The sequence below is a fragment of the Vidua chalybeata genome, chromosome 1 (genome assembly GCF_026979565.1).
Source record: "Vidua chalybeata isolate OUT-0048 chromosome 1, bVidCha1 merged haplotype, whole genome shotgun sequence".
Classification (NCBI taxonomy): domain Eukaryota; kingdom Metazoa; phylum Chordata; class Aves; order Passeriformes; family Viduidae; genus Vidua; species Vidua chalybeata.
In genome coordinates this window covers 114,694,564-114,720,236 of record NC_071530.1, presented here as the reverse complement: position 1 = coordinate 114,720,236, position 25,673 = coordinate 114,694,564, and the positions used below count along the sequence as shown (strand labels likewise).

The 25,673-nt window shown below is 38.8% G+C and overlaps 1 protein-coding gene across 2 annotated transcripts in view; it reads left to right on the top strand.

Annotated features, from left to right (window-relative positions):
- Window positions 1-25,673, top strand: part of PLAG1 (PLAG1 zinc finger) — a 47,702-nt gene that overhangs the window by 9,511 nt on the left and 12,518 nt on the right. The window lies entirely within an intron of this gene.

Genomic DNA, 25,673 nt, shown 5'->3' with positions numbered 1-25,673 from the left:
GCAGGCAGAAATTAGCTGTCAGGTTGCAAGCACTTTGTAACTGTCCTGTGAAGTATACTTAAATCCCATTTCTTACTTCGAGATTGTAAGACTCATAGTTTGAAGAAGAAAGAGCTTAACTTAGAGCAGTTAAGAAAGAGCTTAACTGTTAGTTCTTCCTTCCCAAATACATATAAAATTTGCCACCATTTTGGCTGACAACAGCCTCTGGAGAGGAGGGACTTATTATAAGGGTGTGTAGTGATAAGACAAGGAGTAAAACTGACAGAAGATAGGTTTGGATTTGACATTAGGAAAAAGTTCTTTACTGTGAGGGTGGTAAGGCATCAGAACAGGTTGCCCAGAGAAGCTCTGGGTGTCCCATCCCTGAAAGTGTTCCAGGCCAAGTTTGGTAGGGCTTTGAGTAACCTGGTCTAGTGAAAGGTGTCCCTGCCCATGGAACTGGATGATCTTTAAGGTACCTTCCAGCTCAAACCATTTTACAATTCTATAATATATCCAAACTTTTTGTAACTTAGGCCTTTGTAGGGAAGGTTATGAGGTCTCCTGGACAGAGATTATATTACCTTTGTGAATTAATTTATGAACTAACTGTTACTTAGCAACTTTCTAATTTTGTGATGTGATTTTGTGTTTGGAGGTACGTTGGAGAGAGAATATAGTCAAAATTATTGCACTCCCTGTGCATGGCAGAGTTCTGACCCACAGATTGTGTGTTTTGTCTTCTTGCTTTGAGTATTTTTAGACTGGTTATATGAGGGTAAAAAAATTAATCCTTTTTTTAACCTCTACTTTCTGCAATTGTCACTTGTTTAGGAAGTTTGCTTCTTGATATTTTTTTTTAGCATGTTGCAGTGGCTGGCAAAGTTACTGAATGATCTGAACTATAGAATTTCTAAGTGGAAGAGGGAGATGTTTTCCCATCCGATCTTGACCAGATTAGTTGAAAGTTTCCTTTTCTTTTCAACAGTGCTTTGCTATAAATGAAAACAAATTAAATTAAACAGTTAGTAAAAATGCATGGCCCAGGTTCCTCTTGCAAAGCTTATTAGGCCTTTCACTGTGGATTTTTGAGATACAAAGCCTCTATTTCGTGCTTTCCGAACACCACCATTTCGATCTGTCAAGTTCTAGATAGGTCATTAGTAAATGTGTAGTAGTAACTGGATGGTCTGTAATGCCAGCGTGATAAACCCGTCTCAGAGTGAGAGATCTGTGTTAAAACTGAAGTGCTTCTCAGGGGGCAAGTGGTATTTCTCCATGATCTTTTTTTTTTTTTTAATACTGTAACGTGCATTTGAGATTGTTTCAGGTGGCACTCACTGAAAGGGGTGGTCTTTCAGGTTGGCAAGAAGCAAGCTGTTCAGGGATTTTTTTAGTAAGTAAAAACCAGTATTTTTGTAGCTTCATTCAGAAGCTGGTGGTCATTGAGGGAACCTCATGGAACAGTAGAGTCATGTGCTTCTCAGCAGGGGATGCTGCTTAATGATGGAACTACAGTGTCCTGAATGTGGAAGGAGCAGACCAGCAGTGAAGGATTGGTTGCTTTCTAAAGTGTGAACAGGGAACTGCTTAATTCTGGCTTTTACAAATAAATGAATTATTTGGAATAAGATGCTTCTTTTACTTACTGGCATTTAATTTTTTTCCTGCAGTATCAAAAGCAAACACTTCAGGACAATTTTAGAAGCCTGTCAACTTGAAAGGGCAATTAATGTAGCCACAAATGAAGTTAAAATATTCAAAAAATATTAAACTGTCTTGAAAGCAAAGAAAAATAACTACTGCACTAATCTGGAAATATTTTTCAGTGAAGTAAATAATACTTAGGTGTCGTGAGAGATTCATTTAGCAATAGCTTGGATCCCTCAGTAAGAGAATGTTGGTATATTAGTATATTTGTTAATACATAATAGAAGAATATAGTTTTAGATAACAAAACCATCATAACTCGATCACAGGAACAAATTACATTGTGTCTACATATATCCATAGCCTAGATATGCCTAGGTATTCAGAAGCTGTACAAACACAAAGCTCTTCTGCTACATTCAGATAGTGCATGATAAAGTGCTTTCTAGAGTTAGTGAGTGTTGATTTGGGGGGGTTTAAATTCAGAATTAAAAGCGGTACATAGGAAAGTGGTACTGTGCTGACTTAGTAGCACAAACTATTTTAGTCCACTGTTGAAAGTACATATTAGAAAACCTGTATGTGGGTGTTACATGGCTCTTGAGTTGACTTTCTAGAAATATGGAAATTACCTAGGAAAACAAGTATTTTGTTTTGTTAGAACTACAGTTTCCCTCTGGTGGATTTGCCTTTAATTGAATTCTGCTCTGTGATTTTTCTTTTTCTTATTATTTGCACAAAATTGTGCTCATGCTTTTTCCTCCAAAAACATACAAATAGTATTGTATTCCTGCTGTGATTATTATGCATAACATCTTTGACTCAGCAGATCAAAAGTTATGTTTACTGGAAAACAGAATTAACATTTTGTAGTTTTTTTAAGAACACTTAAAAACAGCTGTGTCAAAAGAGATTATGTTTTTAACATGCTAATCCACTAAGCCATCATACATCACTCTGTAGGCAGTGTTTTTATTCTAAGCAGCTACCTCTTACAAGAGCCCATCTGAGAGATTTCAGGATAGCCCAGAAATAAACCCATGAAGTTGACTTCTTAAGGAGAGAAACGTCCTCAATAGAATGCATAATACCTTCATTATCAAATGTAAGATATTTTTTTCCAAGAATTGACAGCATGTTATGGCCTCCTCTAAGGAGTTCTGGCTGTTGGGGACAAATTGATGATTGAAATTGGCATATGCAAAATTTTTTTTGCAGTGGGAGGGGGTAGTAATTCCTAATTTTGATGGAGAATATTATATTGTGATAACCAAATACCTGAATAGAATACTGTACTGATGAGGGAAAAGACAAAGGAGTATGAGAATTTACGCCAGCTGGATTGGAGACTCTGAGATCCATCTGGATTAGTTGTTTCAATTGCTAATCTTACCCCATGTTCCTCTGCCACTTTGTTTTCTGAAGTTGTCTTTTCAATGTTTGTAATTGTATACTGTTGCTGAGTAAAGAGTCACACAGACGTGGGAAACAGCAGTACTGACTTGGCAGAAAACTCAGTAAAGTGGAAAAAATGCAACAGAAAAATAGAGTTCTGTCTTATCTTTTGACTTCAGAAATCTTAAATGTTGCTTTTAAGAACAGTATATATATGTGTGGTAATCTGATTTATCTATATGTTGACTGGCTCTGTGTACATCAATGGCTAGAATTTTTTAGGTAATAAATACCAATACAATGAATTTGTTTGTATTTAGTTGAATCACTCTGCAAAATTTGCCAAAACAGCATAGAAGTAACCATTTCATTTATTTTTTAAATGCTAATTCAGAATGGTACCACATCAGTGAAAAGTTTAGTTAGTTGTTATTATGTGATACTCTATTCTGGTTAGTTATGGAGGTCTATTTAATGTTATCTGACAGATTAGAATATTTAAATTGAAAATGTGCTACTGCCTGACTGGCAAGTTGGGACATTGCCTACTGTGATTTCCTACTGGCAAGAACTCTGTTTTAAGGCAAGCTTGGCCATACTTGAAACTAACAGAGTTAACTAAGGTTTGATACGCTGCTTTCTTCCTTAGGCCCGCTGAAACATCTTTTGGAATTCGTGCCAGCGTGGTTTTGGAGTGTAGAATAATGTGCAATGTGTGTAGAATGACTGTAGAATGTAGAAGTGTGTTTCATACAATGTAAGACTCCTCAGGTTTGGTGACATGAGCCCTTTACCTTGAGGTGATTCTGTGGGGGTTTTGTTACTCTGGTAGTCAGTAAACACGTATGGCCAGAGCACAATACATTGTGGCTTTAATCTCGTCCCTCTGTAACCATCTGCAAAGAGCAGTGCTGTAATGAGACACAGGGAGAATATGGGAAAGAAGGTATTATGTGATGCAGAGAAAAATGAAACAACATCAGGCCTACATTGGTGATGCAGCAATAGTCCAAAGAACTGTCTCCTCACTGTGCTTTCCTGTAAGGCACTGCACCAAATAGCATGAGAATAGCACTTCCTACGTAACATTTAGGGGTTATGTTAGTAAATAAAGCATTTTCCACAAGGAGTTATATGTATTAGCAGGTGCTGCATGGAAGCAGCTATGCCAGTCTTTATGTAAATTGTTTTTAAATAGACTGTTGAATATGGTGGTGTTCCAAACAGTCACGGTTTAAAATACTGATAAGGAAGGAATTGTTGTAAAGTGTTTTGTTCTGAAGCTTTATACTGAATTGTCCTGGCAGTCAGAGTTCTTCATTCTTCCAGGGCTGGATTTTCACTGAACAATTAGATGAAGTTACCTACATTTGAACTGATTGCTGAAGTTATCCCAACAGGCTTGAGAGCAATAACACTGAAAATTGGTACATAAATCACTTTGTGGAGCTGGGTTGTTAACTGCATTAGTGAAAAAATACGTTCTTTGACTCACCGATTTAAATATAAAAAACCTAAAAACAAATACCTAGAGAGTTTTGTATGTAGTTAGGTTAGGGTATTACTCAATTTATATGTATGGCCAGTGCAGAAACAGAGAATGTCTCTAAATTCAGCAAGTGGTGTGTGTTGCTCTAAAGGCAGCAAGTGACTCATGTGACTGTCTTAGAAGCTGGGCAGCAAGATTAGAGAGCTACTATGTACACATTCCCTTACTGAGGGGTCCAAACTATTGCTAAATGAAGTTGTGTTACTGCCAGAAAGTGAATAACAGGCATAAGAAAATATAATAAATAAGTGTGTCATCAGGTTAGTGCAGTAGTTATTTCAGATAGTCATTATAGTGAAGGGAAAAAAAACCCCAAATGCAGCTTTTCCAAGATTCATATTTAAAAGATGTTTGTCCTTTTTTCAGACTCTAACTTCATATGAGGTTATATGTGAAGTGTCCTTTTTAATTTTGAGATTTGGAAAAGTCAAGTTGAAATGGCTGTTTCTGAGACTGCAAGGAAAAAAATGAGAATGTTAGTGAGTGAAGGATCTTATTCCAAAGAACTCATTTATTTGTAAAAGTACTAAAAATATGCTTGTATCATGAAGTATTTTGATTTGAACTGAAATTGGCAAAGTGTGTACTTCTTGGTCACTTGCTAATTTGAAGACTTTTTCATGATGTTATTCCTCATGTATTTCCTAATTGTAAGAATTTGTGAAGTTTGTTCCAAATTGTCTTTAAGTTTTCCTGGCATGCCAGTATGGATTAGTGGAATATGTATTCTTTTTATTTTTTCTTATGTTTCCCTAATCTAATTTTGGTTGGGTTTTTTTTGTTTGTTTTTTTTTTTTTCCTCAGATACTTGCTTTTCTTAAGAGAGTTGCTAAACATTTGTGAATGCTTTGTTCTTTAGACATAATGTGTTTACAGTTACATATTGGATTTCAACTATAATTTATGGATTTAAACTGAAAACTGTCACCCTGTCAAACTTATCTTCAGGATTAACCCTCGGGAGAACTCCTTTGAGTCTTGAGGACCAGAGGACATACACTTGACTGTTGCAATCAAGTAAATTGATACAGAAATCAAGAAGATGTAAATATGAAGCTCCTTAAGTGCTATTTTTAGTGTCAACTTTCCGACCATAATTCTGTTTTAAAGATGAGAATGTATTTACTGAAGAGGAGCTTTTATATTTAAAAAGCCAAATCAGACAAAAAGTCGAGCTCATGATAAATTCCTTATAGTAAAAGAGGACCAGAAGAATGTGTGCTCCTAGTTATCATCACTGTGTCGCAGTGTCCTCAACAAGGTTAAACTGTTTGTTTGTTATTTTGCTTCAGGTTTTCCGGATTTCTGCTTTCTCTATTTTTCTGTCTAGCAATGACTTGTTTCTCATCTTGTTGTTCTTTCCTGTTTATTCCAAGTTTCTGCAGCTTTCCTTAACAATGTTTTTCAGTTATATCTCTAAGAAATGGAAAGAGCATAAAATAAGATTGCCCAGAGTAGTCAGTCCATCTGAAAACTACCTTCTCTGGGTGGATGATCATTTTAATAATGCTTCCAAACACCTTCATCTGACCTTTTTATTTTTGCACATTTAGATTTCTTCATAATCAAGTCTCTTAATGTTTAGCATTTTGAAATCTTTGATTTATAGGAAAAGTTCATTTTAGGTTTTGTTTTGATTCATTCTTTCTGAATGTTTCATTACTACTTTTTTTAACGTACCATTTTTCTGTACCAGATTTCTTTTGTATTCTGCTCTCATTTTTCACTCACAAATTACTCATCAGTTGCAAAAGAAAACTGTTTCTGCACTTCTTAATCTGATGATTGTCTGTGACATAGGATCACTAGGAAACAGGTATATTTGTGTATTAACAAGTAGTTTATAGGTAAAGCACTAGCAGATTGTGACCAAGGATATACATACCTGCAAAATATATCGATCCTCTGACTACTTGAATGCTTCACTGGATTCTTGTGTGCTGTTCTTAACGCATTCCTTGAGATGAACCATCTGAAATATCCATCTGCCAGCAGGGTTTCAGCTCCTGGGTCTTGCTGCCCTGTGTTGTGTGCCACAGCAGCTTCTCAGGCTTGAACTTCCTACCTCTGCCCCAATCACCCCCCCCGCCGCCCCTCCCCAGGAAAGAACTCTGCCATACTCCAGTTTTGTTGAGTTCTTATCCTTTCTCCTGCAGTGTGCTTTGTTTTGTTGGAGCACCTTTGCACAGCTGGAAGAATTATATAAAATAAACAGCTGCCCTGAGAGGATTTTTGCATGAACTTGGACTTCGGCTTGTTTGTTTGTACCTTTCAGAATTACACCCAAAATTTCTTAGCCACAAGTTTGTGCTGCTCCACTGAACTAAAGAGGGAAGTATCTTCTCATAGATTCTAGGGAGCAAAATTCTTAATCCACCTTTTACCGAAAATACAGTATTACTTTTGATAAATGTGGTATTGAAATGTCCAAGGAGAAACAGCTGAACAAGATCAGACAAAAATATCTTGTGTTTGTATGAGATTGCCTCTGGTAAGCAGTCATGCTTTAAGAAAGGAATAGGAAATATTCTTTCTTGATATAGTCCTCCTCGCTCTGCTCAGTCATGCAATTCCATTCTTAGGATCGGGAATTATCCTGGTGTTTGCTTATTTGGGCTGTTATAAAATTGTGGATATTTCGAAGGAAATTGAGATGCTCTTTCTGATGCTATTTGTATCCTTCCGGTGAGAGTTTCGCAGTGTCAACTTGTAGTATGTGCCACCTGCCCAAAATGCTTTTCTTTGGCAGGAAGGCCTACAAATAAGAAGAAAAAATGGTTTTGGGGAAGTTGGTAATTTCTTTTTTTTTTTAAAACCTCAACCTGTGCTCTCTGACGGCATTTCTTTGGGCTAGAGTTGCTGTCTCACCTCTTTCCTTGCTGGGCGGGGGGTGGGGCTGGCAAGTTGTCTGGAAGCTGTAAGTTGATCGGAAGAGACTCTTCAGCTCCTCAATTTCAGATGTGAACGTGGTGTTTGATTCTCTAAAGAGCTGACGAGCTTCCTGGTGAGGAGAGAATTTTAGTAGCTGCCTTTGGAAAGAGAGAAATCTTGGTTCTGATGTTGGAGAGAGCAAGCCCTCTGGGGCAAGCTGAAAAGTAAAGCATGGGAAGGTTTGGAGCCTAGATAACTGAAACACTCTTCTCCAGTAACTATAGATACTGTGGTCTTTCACAGGAGAGCAATGTTTGTTTCCAAGCACCGGTGATCGGAGAAGAATAAATAGAACTAAAGAAGGTTTTAGGAGTTGTGTTGCTTTGTTAATGTCTTTAAAAAAAAATAGCATCCATTTTTAGGATTCAGTGTACTAGGGGTTGAAAAGGAAAAAACAGCAGGCATCTGTCCTGACAAACTAACAGTGTTGCTTGAAAAAAAAGAACTGAGACATGTGGAAAGGAAAGGGAAAAAAGCAGTTAGAGTACTTGCAGTTACATGTGTGCACACGGTTTAATTTTGTGTGTTAATTTAACAATATGGCACAACAGAGGCTCACAAAGCCAAATTGTGTTCCTCTCAGTCATCACCATGGGCACTCCTATGCTATCCTGTTTTTCAGGCTGTGGATCATTGAAGGCAAATACCCAGTGGGATGCTGGTTCTCAGAGCAGTATGTATCCCACAGATGGGAGTTCACAAGCCAGTTTTCTAGCTGGAAACTTATACATGGATCTTGACAATGGAACATATTTATACAGAGTTGTGGTATGCTCTCTAGCACGTTTGATATTTTGCTTCAGGCTCTGGATACTTTGAGACAACCTGCCCTACAGCCACAGTCCCTGCCCTGGTGAAATGCCAAGCTGCTTGTACATTGTTTCTGACTCTTGTGATGGAGAGACACCTCTTGTCCAACCTGCATCATGATACTTATACTGGAAAGCACTTGATTCCAAAGAAGGAGAGCCTGTAGTGCATGCACAGGATAAAATGCAATAGGAATAAAGTAAATTACTCCTGTGGGTTTTTTCCTTCAGTTGTTTATTTAAGAATCAAATTTCTGTGGAATTTTTGGAAGAACCTGTTCTGAGATTGCTAGGCAGAGTTTTTCAAAACCATTGTCTTCATAATCTGTTTAGAATGCAGCTTTCACTGCCTTTCACGTCAGGTTCAGGCACTAAGTATTTCTGCAAATCACTCCTTGTAGACACATGCCAAGGACTGGGAAAATTAATGACCTCCTCTGTAGCATTTAGTTTAAATGACACAAAGATCTCTAGTAGAATCTGAGACCTCTAGGACAGTGTTCAATTGTCTGACTCAGAACATTGATTTCTGAGTTACTAATGGGATTGTGGAATAAGTAATTAAAAAACTGGGTGATTTGGGTAGAGTTCACAGGAATGACAGCTGCACCACTATTCCTGTCTAGTTTCAAGTCTCCATCTCAAAGAAAGGTGTTCAAAGGAAAAGTAGGAAAAGTGTGCCAGAATTTTTTGACACAGACAAAGCTTTTTTTTCTACTAACCTTTATGTTTTAGAAGTGCACTGTTTTGAATGAATAAAAACTGAAGAAACAAAACAGGGAAGCAGACACTAATTTGTAAAATTTCAGCCCAAACAATGGCAGTTTGGCAAAGTTGTAGGTTAAATAGAGGAGTTTATCATATAATGGCAAGTGCTTGGCAGCATGGTGAAATGTGATACCACTCATTCTGCATAGTCAAGTATACTGGATTTGAGTTCATATTTGTACTTACTGACAGCAGTGTTGGTTCTTGTGGAAAGTAACAGAGGAATTGTCCTGCTTTGAAATCAAAGGTGGCTAAAGAACTATTACAGGAGGGCTTTGCAGCCTGATCAAGGCTTGAGATGACAGTACTTTTATTTTACCTGCTAAATGCTGATCAAATTCTATGCTTGTATTTTATTTAGTAAGAATAATTGTACTTGTGTGTATATTAAAACCTTTACTAACCTTTACTGGACTTTTTCCATAACTTTTTTGTGTTACCTCTTGAGCTTTTGCGAATTGTCTAAACATGCTGTTGCAAGGAGTTAAACTGCAGATATGTGTAAAAGGCAGGTGCATTGCCTTTTCAAACCTGTGTCCTTTTGTTTAATTTCACATCTCCAGCTCTTTCATTGGAAGAGCTGCCAGTCTGTTCAGCTTTCTGTCTCTCCAGCCACTTCAGTTGAGGTGTACTCACATGCTATTCATTTGCATTTCCCTTTTCTGCATGTGTATTGATTTCTCCAGAAACTCCAACTTGCTTCTTGGAGCTTGACATCCTTTTCTAAACTATGTTGCTTCTTCACAGATACGTTTATTCTTGTGTCCTCCTACCCCCACTCCAGTTGTTCACTGAAGTTTATGCTTTCTTGCCTGGTGTAGATGTCAGGCTTATTATAGTACTTCACTGCATATTGAGAATTAATTGTTAGGAAAGAAATTGGAGAGGCAGCAATCTGTGTTGTGTCTCCTCAATACAGTACAAGTGCTACAATACAGTAAGTAGCATGGCAAAGATACAGGACAAGGTGTGAATAAAAAAAGTAGTGAAACAGTTTCCATGCAAGGAAGGCCTAAGTTGGTTTAGACTTTTCAGCTCTGTAACAGACTACAAAAGGGGGAGTACTGAAAACAGAGATTTTGTATCACAGACAAGATGATTAAGGAACCCTGAGTGATATTGATGGGATAAAGGGAGAGCAAAATCATTAGCTAAGAGGAAAAAGAAATAGTGGGAAATGGGCTCAGAACAAGCTACTAGGAAGCTGTTGTTAATAAAATGTGAAATTAAGCTGTGGCACTCCTTGCCATGGGATGTTGTCGGTACAAAAGATTACATGGGCATGAGAGAGGGCTGCCAGAATAGTGGAAAAGGGGGGTATTAAATCTGTCTAGATCTCAAAGTCCCTAAATAAAAAGTGGTGATACTTCCCCAAAATACTGCGCATTTGTCTTCCTCATGATCTGCTGTTGGCTTTCCCTGGATCAAGGCTGCTGGGCTGATGGACTTTAGCTCTGGCCTGCAAGGACCATCGTTGTGTTGCAATGAGTATTCAGAGACCCCGAACCGGAACAAATCACCCAGAACTGGAACAAATCACCCTGGCTGAGCCAGATGCCTCGCTGTCACAGAAACCACGTCTGTCTCTGTGAACCTATATAGAGCCACTTGCAAACTAGTGAAGTTTTTTCCATGTAAACTTAAAGCCAGTGTTTTGTTGTCTAGAAAGCCTTTTAATTTCCAGCCTAAACTTACTTTGATAAGCTTACACTTCCACTTCTTTGTTCCAGCCCTACTGACTGTCTCTTTGGTTTGCTTATTGAGAACTTTAGTCTTTTTTCCCTCCCCCCCTTTGGTCAGATGTTTTGGTGTGCTATCCCAGGTAAATTTTTTGTGAATATGTATTACCAGATTTATACATGGTGTTCCCAGCAAGATCTTGGTAGTCCGCTATGGTGGTGTCTTTATATGCCTTCCTGCACTGAAAATACAGCTGCTTTTTTTTAATCATTATATTTTATTTCTTCTGAAACAGCTTTCTTTAGTGACTTTTACTAGCTGCTTATAGGAGGGTTATACTCTCTGCTGCTTCCAAATAACAGTTAATCACTTCTCAGCAAAAACCACTGTCTCTAAGAGCATTACTCTGTTGTTTTTTGTTCCTTTTCATCCTGTTTCTGTCCTTAAGATTTGTTACCATTTTTCTTGCGTGCTGTTTCAGTCTGCACTGTACTTCTGCTACCTCCTGGTTTGATATTTTCTGCATATTTTTGTAATGCTCACTTAAAGGCATAAAAAAATTCTAAATAAAAGTGTTGAATCAAAAAAGACTAAAGACCAATCATAGCAGAAGTCCCTAGCTAACAACCTTCCACCTTTTTCTGAAAGAAATCTGTTGTCATCTCCTCTTGATCTGTTGCTTTTCCTGTCATACTATTCTTGAACTAACTCCTCTTTTCTCAGCTCAACAAATTACTGCTCAGGTGGTAGTGTAGAATATTCCTTATGGAGTGAGACTAGAAGTGTTGTGCTTCTTTTGTATATAGACTATTTGTAATGTTGAAGAAAAGCTGGGTGTTTGACATGGTTTATGGTTTTAAAAATCATGTGACATTTTGTTTGATTTTTTTTCTTTACCTTCATGTTTTCATTCTTTCATTGAAAATGTGCTCCAAGCAAGAGGCCATGCTATCATCATTAGTTGTATATTCAGATAACTTTTCTCCACCTTTCTCAATATTGAAATGAGACAAAAAGTGTGTACTTGGATTTGATGCTGTTGTGAGAGTGTTCCATCTCATCACAGCCTTGCTTCCTGTTAAATCAGAAGATAGTATTTCAATATGAAAGGTAAGATTATATAACTGTGGTAGATGCTTTTTTTTTTTTTTTTAATTCATCTTTCATAAAACCCTGTGTTGGTCTCTGCGGTGGACAGCCATCTATGGTGCAGAAGACTGTAAACTTCTACATTATTTTCAGTCCAGTAGGAGTAATGAGTTCAAACAGTTGCCCAGTGCTCTCCCTGTTGTGTTTGTAGATGTTTGGCAGACTTAGATAGCACCAAGTTTATTCAAGGAGATCTATGCATGCCAATAATAATATGAACTTGGTCATTTAGCACCTTTTGTCATCCCTGCCAAGGTGAGAGCATCTCACAGTGCCGTGATACTCCATTAGTCTGCTGTGCTCAGTCTGTTCCATCAGATTGGTTCCTCCTGGATGTTGGGTCTGCAGGACAGAGCTGGTGCCAAATCCCCATGTTCAGTGGGGTGCTGAAATTGCTGCTGTTCCTGACTCTGAATGGCTACTGAGTACAGTTAGTACCAACAGACCACAAGAAATCTGTGCATGCTCTTGGGGTTAGAGATGTGGGAATCCCAAAGTGCTCATCCCTGTTCATGTTCTCCTCTCTGCCTCCTCTTGTGCTGGCACAAAACCACTTCGAAGACTTAGATTTCATGGAAATGGTTGGAATTCTTTCTGTAGAGTTAATTTGACTGTTTTAGCTCTCTATGGTTAACTTGAATGTTTTAGGTGTCTGACCTGGCACAGAGTGTGGAAAGGAAAGGAAAAAGGAAAGGAAAGGGAAAGGGAAGGAGGAAGAAGCACTGGACTGTTTCAGCATGGAGGCATGCTGAAAATAACTAAGTTCTGGGCAGACTAACAGAGTGCTGACGTGTGCTGTCTTCGGCGTGACAGCTGGACAGATGTGTCCATCTCTGATCCCAGAACATTAGCCAAGATGCTGTGCCAGAGCTGTTTACCCCTGCCTCTGAGCTGCTCATGGATGAAAAGCTGAAAAGCTCAGCTGCTTTTGCTGATATAGACTTTCAGACTCTAAACTCGGCTTTTGCTGAGTCTGGCTTCCAGCAAGGAGATGGCTTGTGTCCAGCCAGCTTGGTGTGTTGGCTGGGCATGGTTGCCTCTGCCTATGGTTGACCAGTAAACAAGGTGCTTGCTTAGGTCGAGCTACCTCATTCTGGAGACAGCTGCTTTGCTTTTGGGATTGGATACAGAGATGAGAAGGTAACCACTGAAGTTGCTTGCCAATGCAGCTATAAAATCTGATGATGGATCAGGCCTTTAGGTTAACTAACAGCAATTATCTTTACTGTAGCTATATCTATTCTGAGTGATTTTTTGGGGGGGTTGTTTTGTGTTGATTTTTGTTTTGTTTTGAAAAAAGTGCTGGTTTGTGTGTACTTCAAGGGAAATACCAGCCTTCATCCTGGCAAGTACAGTCTTTTGGGTACAAATCTCAAAGTTCTGTTGACAAGTAGGGTAGCAGTGAGAAATTAAAATGCAAATGTACATTCTTCTGTTTTAATTTCTGATACATTCTTGTATTTCCATTTGGGAAAGGCTCATCTGCAAGCATCCCCCTGCTTTGGTAAGGAAGCAAATGATTTCAGAAAGAAACATGTTGAAATCATCAGGCCATTCATTGTACCTGTTTTGGTAGTGAGTCTTTTTTCTTAGCCATTCATTTGCATAACCCTAGCTCCTTTTGACCGTTTTGTACCCTTTTCTATAGCAGATGTTTCCCCCCAACACTAGTCATGGTGGCAGCTTGTGCAAGGTGGCAGGACTGGGTGAGTCTGGGGAGAGGGGTGGAAGCTACAGGTCATAAATAAGTGTATTGTGTGTGGTTGATGGTATGTAGCAAGTGTGGTTTAGTAAGATGAGCTTCCAGCTCTTCCTGCAGAAGGGGATGCACACCTTCCTTTACTCTGGCACATTTCTGCGAGATGATAGGAGGCAGGAAAGAAAAGTCACTTTTACAGCCAAGTTTCTGTGTGTTACTTTTTCATGTGTTCTTACTGATAGAAGGCTTGGGTGGGTGCCCTGCTGTCAGACTGTATTACCCAGCGTTAGCTGGTCGTGAATCCATGCTTCGTGTTCACAGGTATTGCTTTTTTTCTTAAAGACTGCTCATGTGGGCAGTTACAAACACTGATGGAATGAGCATGAGTCTCCACATCTCCCTTTCCTCCCTCTGGTACTCAGATTGCAATAAGTAGGGCATTTTCAGTTTGAAATTTGTAATTGTAACATTATCTGTCAGAAGTAAAGGAAAAAAAAAACCTGCTAAAATAAGTAATGCAGAACACACTAGATCTGCTTCAGATAAAGCTGACTATTATCACGTGCTATTAAACCAAGTGTTTTAAAGTATTAGTAGATACTATATTTTAAGAGATTTGGTTAGTGGTAGGAAGTAAGGCTGCCAGTGAAATCTTTATTCTAGAGTCCAAATGCAAAGATCTCTTATTAAAATTTATCCAGTTGTTTAGCTTTTCTTAACAGAGGGTTCATAGGTCACACAAACAAGTGCAGTATGAAATTTCATACTCAATAGTCACCTACTTTTAAAGAAAAATAGTTGTATTCCATAATTTCAGAAGACAACAGTTGCTGCTTTTTGCTGTCAACATATGCCCCTGTGTGTTTACATTTGTGTGTATCCTAAACAGTTTTGATTTTTGCTTTGTTATTTTTAGCAGTAGAAGCCTTTACAGGCTCCAAATGATTTCATTGGCTTTCTTTCTGGCCACTTTTTCCTAAGAAAAGGTGACCATAACAATGATGTGAAAAATCCTGTCTGCAGCATTGTCTTGCAATTCATTAACTTGGCTGCTTTGCCTCTGCTTGGCTTTGTTTCACCTTTTAGGCTTCCTTCTCCTCTTCACGGGAATCCCTGTTTTGGGGATTTTTTTTACCAGCCTGTTATCTGCTACATAAAGGGACAGGTGAAGGGAAGAGGGGGCTTTCTTAGAACTGTTTTGTTAAGAGAGCCTTATTGTTCCTAATCCACTGTAATTTGTCTCGGTTTCCTCTTCCTTAATTTCATTTTGCCCCTGTTTCTGAACCTCCTCACCTTCATGCTGATGACTCCTCTCTCCCTGATCATTGGGTTTGGATGAAGCTGGGAGGCGTGGTTAGATGCCAGAAGCACTCAGTTATTACTTACACAGGGAAACTTCATCCTGTCTGACAAGCATACTATTCATAGCCTTGAGGGATATACCTGAAGGGCGCTGAGTTTCCACTCAGAATTTAAGTAGATTAGATTATGTATACATATTTGTTGTGACTTGGCGGGTATCCCAGTGCCCGAGGTCTTAAAACATGTACTTTGCTATACTCGAGGCAAGCCCAACTGCATGTTTCAAAAGATGCTCTGAGGAGATGGGAGGCTGTTGTTTGGAGTCCACAAAGGTGTTATCCTCTCTAGATCTGGTACAACACAGGAATTCTGATTGTTCTGTTTAGTCCTGTATTTTGTCTTGATATTAGGTGCTATCAGATGCCTCAAGGGGGGGTATAACTGTAAGATACAGAGGAGAAGATCCTCTCTTACTTAACTCTCTTCTGATTTGTATTTTGTCCTGGAAAAAGAGGATTGCTATTATTTTTTCCTGAAGCCTTCCTGAAATCATGTTATAATTTTTGATGATCCAGTTATCTATGTAAATCTTGTCTGTCTGACTGTAAGCTACCTTCTGGCAATTAATCTCACAGGCTAATACTTTGCTGTTAAAAAGCAACTCATGGCTGTTTATTTGTTTAAATTTTGCTATGCTGTGGCTTTATTGAGTGTCTCTGTCATAAGAACAGATGAAACCTGTTACTCTGAGGCTGAAGAAGTTACTCCACTGCCAATAATTTTAATAGCTTTGTTATCTTGTTAAAAAAAAAAAAAAAAAAAAAAAAACCAAAACAACAAAGACACAAGCATAAAAATGCAGCCCCAAAATTCAGGTGCTGCGGATATGCTGGAGGGAACTATGAAGTTAAAACAGCTGTATTTTATGAAATTCTGTTTGGTATGGCACTTTTCCTTATAAGGACCAATGACCAATTGTTTTGATTATTTAGAAGGAAAAAATTCCATGAGAACTGTTACTGAAAATGACTAACTTGGCATTTGTGATCTGTCGCTCTCTTACAACATTTGATGCAATACTGAATTTAAGATAGCTGAAACATCCAGTTAGCTGCTGAGTGTTTCAGCTATTCCTGTGTGACCTATTTATTTCATTTTCTTGTAAATTGCTAATGATTTCTGTAAGTAAATACTCCTCCTTTTTGTAGTGGTGTCTTCTTAATATCCAGGCCTTTGTAAATAAAGAACAGCCTGTGCATCTGATAGAAATCTCCAAGATGCGGTTTGAGATGCACAGTGACCTACAGGCTTTGGCAGCAAGGAGCTGAAGTGAGTCCTTGGGTTTTGCCACCAGAGCAGGGAAGCCTTGGAAGGAGGAGTGTGGCTCTGCAGCTGCTCATGGGCAGTGGAGGCTCTGAAAGAGCATGGTGGTTAGGGCTGCACTTTAGAAACGAGGAATGGATGGGTCTTGTTGGGAGAGGAGGGAAGACTTAACAGAGAGGTAGGCTGGATTTGGTTAAGTAGTTTTGTTTCTTTCTTTAAGCAAGGACTGGAAGTTGATAAAAATGTGTAGGTGATATGCCTTAGATATGAGCTGTTTTTCTCAAAGTTGCAGAGGGGGATGTGAGAGAGATGGGACCATGACTTAGCAGATCTGAAATGTGCATATCTATCTGACCCATTCCTTTGGTGTCTTAGTGGCTTACAGAAGATGCTTGAATACAGTAATTACAAATCTGTTTGTGTTATCTTAAAGGTAGAGGATGAGGAATAACCCATTGTGGGGATTTTTTTTTCATTATGATATTCTTCCTATATGCTGAAAAAGATTTTTCTCTAACAGAAACTGCATGTAAAATTCACTGCATTTTCCGTTCTTTGCTTCTATTTTCCTTTTGTAAGTACAGAAACATAGGATTCACTCAAGCAGACAATAGGTAGGATTGTCCCTTTGTGAACTTTAAAATGGATGATGTGAGAAAGAATTTCTAGGCTGATGATTGCTGAGAAATAATTAACAAATCCAATTCACTATGGCTTAGTCCACAGTAGGATGTTACCTTGAATACAGTACAGTTCCTCTTACAGCATCGCGTGTCTGTGCTGAGCTGAATTCTCAATGTTGCATCACAAAGGACTATTTACTGTAGTAAATGCTTGTTGAGGTGAGCTGGGTTCCACTCAAGGTTTCTTTGGGTTGATTGCTTATAATGCACTGTAGTTCTTATTTCTTCCAACCTGGCTCGCTACCCATGTCCTGCTTTACTCCAGAATCATTCTGAGTAAAGGTAGATGCTCCATACATGTTGGCAGGTAGGCAAGAGTGCTGCTTTTTGTGGTGGAGGTTGTAAGAAAGTTGATTATAATAATCGATTCGTTTTGAAGGGTCTGCTAAGGCTCTGGTGGCCTCCAGTTCATACATGATTGAGCCTGCTCGGATATGAATTGTTATGGGATGGACAGGTACAGGTGCACACATAAATGAAGGAGAGAAAACACACCTGGACCTGGCCTTGGGAATGAATCAGCACAAGGGACCACAAAGGATACAGCAGAAGACAAAGAAACTCAACAGTATTCTTGATCAGTGCCCTCATATGTGCTCAGGGCTGTGATTTTGCAAGTGACATTGCCACCAAATCTAGGAGTGAATGTTTTTTTTTCTCTCAGGTGGTACACAGTGCCACAACAGAGGTCTGAGGTAAATAAGTTAAAAAAAAAACAAAACCAAAACAAAACAAAAAAAAAAAAAAAAAAAAAAAAAAAAAAAAAAAAAAAAAAAAAACAACCAAAACAAAACAAAAAAAATCAACAACAACAAAAAAAAAGTCAGTAGCCTCACCTATACCATAGTGTCCTCCTGGCCTGGGTTTGCTGCAAAGCACTGTGTCTCCTCAGCTGTGAACAATACCCAAGAAACAGCTACTGGATCCTGTGGAGGCTGTAGGAGGAAACTGATCTGGTAAGTATTGCATGCCCAATTGCACAATAACTTCACAGGAGGGTTTAAACTACTTTTTCTGGAGCATCACTCTATTACTCAGGTAGCAGCCTTTCCCTTGCCATTTTACTTAGCGATTCTCAAACTTAATGTCACACTCCTGTTTTATTTATTTTTGTGAGCTCCTCATCCACACAGATGTGCTGTCACTTACTGACCATCTCTAAACTTCTGCACTCCAGCTACTGTCCCTCCATCCTTTCATTTCTCTTATTCTGTCATCCAGAGTATCAACCTTTACTGTCAGTATCCCCTACCCCTGTCCCTGGTCTTTGCTCAGCTAGCCTTGCCTTCTTACCAATCCAACTGTATGGGAGGACTTCTCAGAAACTTTCCTGTCTCAGCTCCTTGATACCTGCCATGTCTTCTGCTTCTCCTTCTTGTCTGTGCTCTGTACCTTCTGTGTAAAAGACCCATTTCATGAGGAATAGCATCAAGTTATCTTAGCTGCCCAGATCAGTTATCCTCACTGTCCAAATCTTTGCAACTCTGTCCCATACCTACCTTGCCCTATTTGGAAAGCCTGGAGATCTCCAGAAGGAGAATGCTGACCCTGCTTTTGGTGTTGATGTCACCATGGAGCTCACTGCCTGCTCCCTGCCTTGGGGACCCTTAGGTTGTAGGGAGGGCAGGAAGTAGCTCAACCCAGTTAGACACAGCAAGTAGCTGCCTGTCCCAGCTGAGCTGAAGCCATGGCATGGCTCACCTCCATGCTCCCTGGAGCTCTGCTCCTCAGGTTGGGTGCAAGGGGAGATAGTTTGAAGGCTGGAGGGAGTCCTGTGTTCAGGGGGTGTACACAGACATAGAGAGTGGATAGTGTTGTATGGGACTGCTTCCTCCTGCTGCTGCCTACACCCCTGCCTGTGTGACATCCTTCAGCTTAGCAAGTGTTGGTTTGCCTTCCTCCCAGTCAGTGACTGTCACATCTGTGCTGCTGACTCATGTTTTGTAAATTTGTCCAGTACCTGACTCCACAATTGCAAGAGCTCGTGATCACACTTTTTGATAATTTTGCATGCTTTTTTCTTCACTCTTGTTCCCCTCAGTGAAATGTCATCTTCTCATCAGTCTTACTTCAAAGTTTTAATGATGTATTTCTTTGCTGTGCCAAGTCCCAGACATGATTCACACTTTTTTGCCTCCTTTCTCTACTGACGTGATCTGTCATTTCCTCCTCGCTAATCACAGCCTTCCCCAGCTTTGGTTATGCTGCCCCCCTGCTCCAGACCTTAGTCATGCTCAGAATGTTTATTCATCCTGGAGCAGTCTCAAATACAAAGCTATGCTGTTGCGGAGTTTCATTACCGTGCTCAATCTTCACCCAGGTTGAAGTACACAAAGAATTTTGAACTGTGTTGCTATTCTAAATCTTCTGTGTAGGAGAATGAGCTTGTGTAGATCTAAAAGCTGCAATAGAAATTTCTTACCTTCGCTGTGTATTTTACCGTAATTTTCAGGAGCCATAAAAAGAGTGAAAGTAGTGTGTAAGAGAGCTTTGATACAGCAGTGCAGGTAAAGAAGGTGTCGGGTTGTTGGTATTGGAGGGGTTTTTCCCCCCTCTAAGGTAATGCTCCTCTAACACTCCTGGATGAAGCTTGTTGATAGGTAACCTTGCAGTGCATTATCACAATTTGCCTGTTGTCTTTACAAATGAGGTCCTTAAGTCTCCCAGGAATTTGTTAGGGAGTGCTGTCCTTCAGCATAAGGACAGCTAGTTTCGCCATGTATGCAGTTAAATATGTAATGCATATTAGTTTTTTTCTTTAAAAACCAAACAAAAAAACCAATAAGCAACCAAAAGCAGAACGCTTTATACTCAAATTGCATATCCAACAGTGTCTGACCATTTCAAGTTTTAAAACAATATCAATCAACTTACTCCATTACGTATGTCTCAGAAAAACCTACAGCAGCATATGTAGTATGTGGAAGTAATTTGGAAAGCATCTTGCAGTTTTGAAAGGCACACGGTGAAAAGAGAAACTGGGAGAAAAGAATCTAAATGTGGTCATAAGGGAAGAAATTAGTTAGCAGTATTAAAATAGACTTTTTAATGAGTGGGGTGACTAGTAACATCTTTATTTTTTCTGATTTCTCTTAGCACATAAAAAAGCTGCAGCCCATATGAAGAGGGAATTAGTAGCTCAAAGGTAGCCATCAGATTTCAGAAGATAAACAAAAGGTGGATCTGAACCTTGAAATTGTCAGCTCAGCAAAGGCAGAGTGGTGAAAGGAGGGTTTCCTGGACAACCCCCAGAAGATTGTGATGTATTATGCGTTTCTCGAAGGGGACAAGAAATAGGCAGTACAAAGGTGCTAAACCTAAACAGTTCTAACAAAACACTGGTCAAGCATTTTATCGCCAACACCCTGCAAAACATAAAAGGTATTTCAGATTGATACCATTACGTCAGTTGAGCTGAAATGTTTCCTGTCTACTCTGATTCTTCTGTATACCATCTAGAGGAGCACTCTGTGCAAGACTTGCTTTGTTTTTAAGGTCATTATTTTTCACTGAAAAAAAATTACCATCAGCTAAATCAGTAAATAAATCCATTTGTTTAAACACCTGTCTGAAAAATTAATTGAACACACAACTATTGTAAAATTAATCTCTTCACAACTTTTTAAAAATAATATTAAACATATTTTTTTGATTGCAAATTTTTTGCTAGCCTAGAGCTACTTTCCCACAGCGTGAAAGGAGCTCGAGTGTCTTGTTGGAGAGCACTTTTAGAGGAAGACATTCTCTGGGATTCACAAAAGCATCTCTATTTCATGTTTCCATCTGCCTTCCAGGATTTTTTCCCATAACATGCATGAAACATTGATGCATACCATACAGTCATAAGACTATTTTTATTCCATCTTTTTTGTCACCATCTTCCTTCCACCTTTCTGGAAGCCTGCCCTACTAGCAGTTTGCAGCTGTTCAAGGCAAAGTCTTGCATGTGTTTTTCTCACATCGCTTAATGTAGGCTTGAAATCAGGAAAGCAGAGTCTACTAAGTTGCTTTAAAAAAAGAGAGCTTGTAAGTGGCCTGGTGTCTTAGACCGTGGAGAATAAAATTTAAATTTCAGGACATCGGGGTCTTTCATTGTTGATCACCCAGTGCTGGTGAATGCTTACAGTGGTAAACTGTGTCCAGCGAGACTGAGAAAGTCTTAAGCTAGTGTTTTTGGAGGTGGAGCTGAGACACTAGGGCAACACGTATGCATTTCACAACCTGCTTCTGTGACAGCAGGGAACCCTATCCCTGTCCCTTGACATGACATGAAGAAACCTTGTGCTACTGTCAGCCTTCCTGACTTGCTTGTCCTGCCAATAACAAGATAATTACCTTGTGATTTAATGGTAAAGTTTTTTGGTGACCACATTGTTACGACATTTCATCAGGCTGATGGGAGCTCCCAAAATGGTTTTCTGTTGGTGCAGTTCCAGGACGAAATCTGTGTGGACTTCTAGCAGATTCTGGCTTTGCTGCCTGAAACTGATCCAGCCATTGCTTCCAGTCACCTGAATCCAAATATTGTAATCCAGGTGGCTATTCTGGATACTAACTGCCTGCCTTATCTCCCACTGCAGTGTTCAGTTGTGTAGCTCTAAATTATGCATGACTGCTTTTAGTTGTTCACTAATCTGGCATCAAATCTCAGAATTCTTATGCATTGAGATGTGCATCCCAAATTGCATTGCACAGCATCACAGTACTCTGGAGCAGAGTGCTCAACATGCCAAATGGGAAATGGGAACAAATGTGGATCTATGTACTTACCTTGTTCTCAAGGATGCTCTCGTAGCAACAGGACTTGTGGGGGCTCTGAGTAGTCACTGTAGTCAGAGTAAGCTATTTAGGTGTGTAGTAACAGCATTGCACAGAGTCAGAAATACATTTGGTGTCTGTGCTGTCGAGCTTCAGAAAGGCTCACTGGTTACAGCTTTGAAGAGGGATTTGCTTCGGTATTACCTTAAGTATTCTGCATTTTCAGTTAAGGCTTTTGTGTTTTAGCTTATAAGGTCATTGATACCATCATCCAGCATCACAGCTGTAGCAGTAGTAGCAAAAGCAATCATGGCTAGATGTAACACTTTCTATTTACTGTAAAACTACAATATTCTATGAAGTATTTTCTTTTCAGATAGAACAGCAGTTCCGTGACTGTAGGTTGTATTGGAAGTGACTGCTTGGAAATAGTCACTCTTTCTTACTTGTTGCCTTTCTTTGAGGGCTGGGATAAGAGGAAACAGGGCAACCAGGATTATCAGCATTTTAGTTGGAATAGCTCCAATAAATAACATGGTTAAAAGAAATCCAAGGTTACAAAAAAGCAGTGCTAAACCGTGTCACAGCTTTTGCCCCCAGGAAATGTTTTGGCAGTGAGGCTCAGGACAGGACTGGGCTTCTGCTGCAGGCTTTGCACTACTGCATGGTTGCCACCTATACCCAGGATGTGGTGTTATGTAGTGGGAAGACTACCCTGTCCCTTAGTCACTTTATATCTGTCCTGCATGAGTTGTCTTTTTGTTCTAGAATTGATCTTCTCAACCATCTTCATAATGAGAGAAATTGGTTCCTGTGGAAGGCCCTAGCACAGTTCTTGCAGCTTCTATGACGTGTTGAGATTTTTTTCAACGACCTACTTCAACTTGCCTCTCTTATTTGAGCTTGTGTTGACTAGCAGGACTAGAGCACCAGAAGTCCTTTTACTTGAATGATAGCTGAAACTGTTAAAAACATCTTTAATTATGATTTTTTAGGTGACTGACTCAAAAAGCAAAACTTTGAACACCTATCCAATCTATTTGTGCTCTGCAACCTAATTACACTGTTTGTACATGCTCAAGTATTCAGGTTCAGAAAAATCTTATGAAATGCAAGTATGGAAAATCATGGTTTCAGGGGTGTTCTGGGCCAGGCAGGCCTGTACCAGGCAAACCTGAAATCTGTATTTGGTTGGTAGATACTCTAATAAAGCATACCATTGGTGGCCAACTGCATAGAAATGATAATTTGAGAAGAGTCAAAGAAGCATTTGTGAGGAAGTCCTGTCTTGGGAAATTGGAGTTCTTGGGAAGATCAGCAAGAAGTAAAGATGTTCTGGCTCAAAAATCAAAGTGAACTTTAGCAAAAAGACTTTTTAAGGAAACTGAGATGATGTAAGAGGGGAGGTCTTTGCACAATGACAGTTGTAGATGATGAAATGAAAGTAAATGACAGTTTAAGAGGTACAGTCAAAGGGTAGAAGTAGAAGGTCAATTCCCAGTTAAAGGAGGGTCCCAGTTAATTTCCACATGTGGAACATGTTCATTAATGGTATCAGTAAGGGGATGGGCAGTTGGGTGAACAACTTTGCTGTGAAGAAGAGAGCTAGCTGTGGAGAACAATGGAAGAACATTAAAGTGCTGAGGACTATGCAACAAAATGGGTGATAAGATTCAGTGTAGATAAATTATGATGATAACTAAGATGGATAACTGGGCAGAACAATCCCTTTTATATATTGGATTAAGAGTTTGAGCTGAGTATTACCATTGAGGAGTAAGATTTGGGAATTGTGATTGGCAATCCTGTGAGATCATGAACTCATTGGTCACCAAAACACAATCCAAATATTAGAGTAAAAATGTACAGAATAAATTTTGAGAATGTCATTACAAGAGTGTACGTTCGAGTTGCTTACAAGTATTGTGCATTTCTGGAGCCTTCAAAGGTATATTAGAACTGGAAGAAGCTTAGAGAAGGTCAGTAAGGATGATGAGCTACATAGGGTGGCTTCCATTAAAGAACATTTCTATAAATTGGAACTTTGGTCTGGGAAAGGAATTGATTGAGGGCAATGTTGTGGACATCTGCAGAGGAAGGAAGATGACTATTAACCACTGCCTTTCAAAACAAAAGCATGCACAGTTAGGAGGGAAGGCAGATTCAGAGCCTTCAAAAATAAGAGATTATTCATGAAATCAGTATTGAAGAGACCTGTGGGATGACTTGTTAAACATATGTTGTAGATATTACAAAAAATTATATGGTTTCCAGGAGAATTGTGGACTATTGCTTGGAAGGGTGATGTGCTCAAAGTTGCTAAACAGAAACCACATATGGTTCAGGAAGTCCCTGACATCAAAGGAGTGGGTGGTCTGAAGAGAATCAGAGAAATATCACACATTTATGACCTGTTCTGTACTTTTGGATATTACTGAAGGTAGAATACTGGCCTAGACATAACACTTATCTTGCCCCCACAGCCATGCTCATTTTAAGGTGTCTTGTGGCAAAGGAAAATACTTTTCCTTAAAAATATTGAATTAGTTCCTGACTATATTAGTGTATAATCTCATGCACCTTTAGGTTGTATGTTCATGCTTGCATGTGCATCTACAGGATTTCTTTTGCATTTTATTATAAAAATAGCATGGGTCTATATGCAGGTTAAATAGTAACCAAAGTTTGTTTTCACAAAAGCATCATCACTTTAAAAACAGGTGCAAATTATTCTTCAGGAGGAGGGGTGGTGGTGGTGGTGTGATTCCAAAACACATGAAAACACTTCCGCTGGTTTTAAAAATTTTAACAGTAATTACACTAACAGTGTTAATTGTATCACAGTCTCTCCAAAGTTTTTAGAAAAACATCTTTGCAGTGCCATAGAGATTCTTAAAAAGTCCATAAAACCACCATCATCAGATGGGTTAGTTCTAGGCAGTTCTTGTTTCCTTTAATTTAGTATATAACCAGGAATCCTTTGGAACATTTAGTAACCAAAACTGAGCTCTCAAGATTTAAAGTGGACCTAAGTAATCTGAAACATGGAAAGCCCACAAAGAGATGCTGGATGGTATTGTGATTTTTTTTTTCCTTTAAGTTACAGACTATTAGGTCATGCTAAAATAAACATTAGTAAGTTCATGTTCTACTTTTCCAGAAACTTAAGGGGAAAAAAAAGGGCAAACATGATAGAACTTTTTTTCTATATTCTGAAAAAAAAGTTATGTAATGCTCTTTCTAGTGTAGCATATTATAAGAATGAGTTACTTTCTAAAATTAAAAAGCTAGTTGTCCAAATTTCATTACTGTAGTACAGCTCTCAGAATTGCATAGAATTATGACAATGAAAAAAAAAACATTAAACTTAATAGTCATGTCTATATAAATACCTATTTTTGTATGATGGTTACTGTCCCACAGGAACCTAGTGGGTTTTTTCCTCCAAGTGCTTGCTTTATTAATTAATAAAAGATATGTATATTTAACAGATGTTTACTACTGAAATCTGTATATTTATTACCCACAAGAAAAGAAATGTGTTTAATAATTTTAGTGCATTTGTTTACATTGCTACCCAAATTTCAGATTGGTTTGAAGGGATTGGGATTTTTTTCTGCTCAACTGCCTGCAGTTTCTGTAGGTTTCTCTGTTTTGTGGATGTTTAAAAAAAAAACCAGAACAGCAAAGCCTTAAATAAAATCTAGTGTTGATGAATCTTGTACTTTTCTGTCTTCTATATTATATTCTTTGCAGCATAATCATCATTCTGCACACAGTAGATATTAGTAATATGCTGTCACTAAAGTAGACTACAATGGTTGCCTGGTTTTAGTTTCAGTGGTTATGTTATTTCATTGTGTTCTAGATGTTAGGCTGTTCCCCTGAGGGGTGAAGTCTTATGTGTTATTATCTCTAAGTCATTCTTATGTTTATATCTAAGATCACTGGAGAGATATCTTCGCTGTTTTGCCCACATCATTCAATTTTCCTGC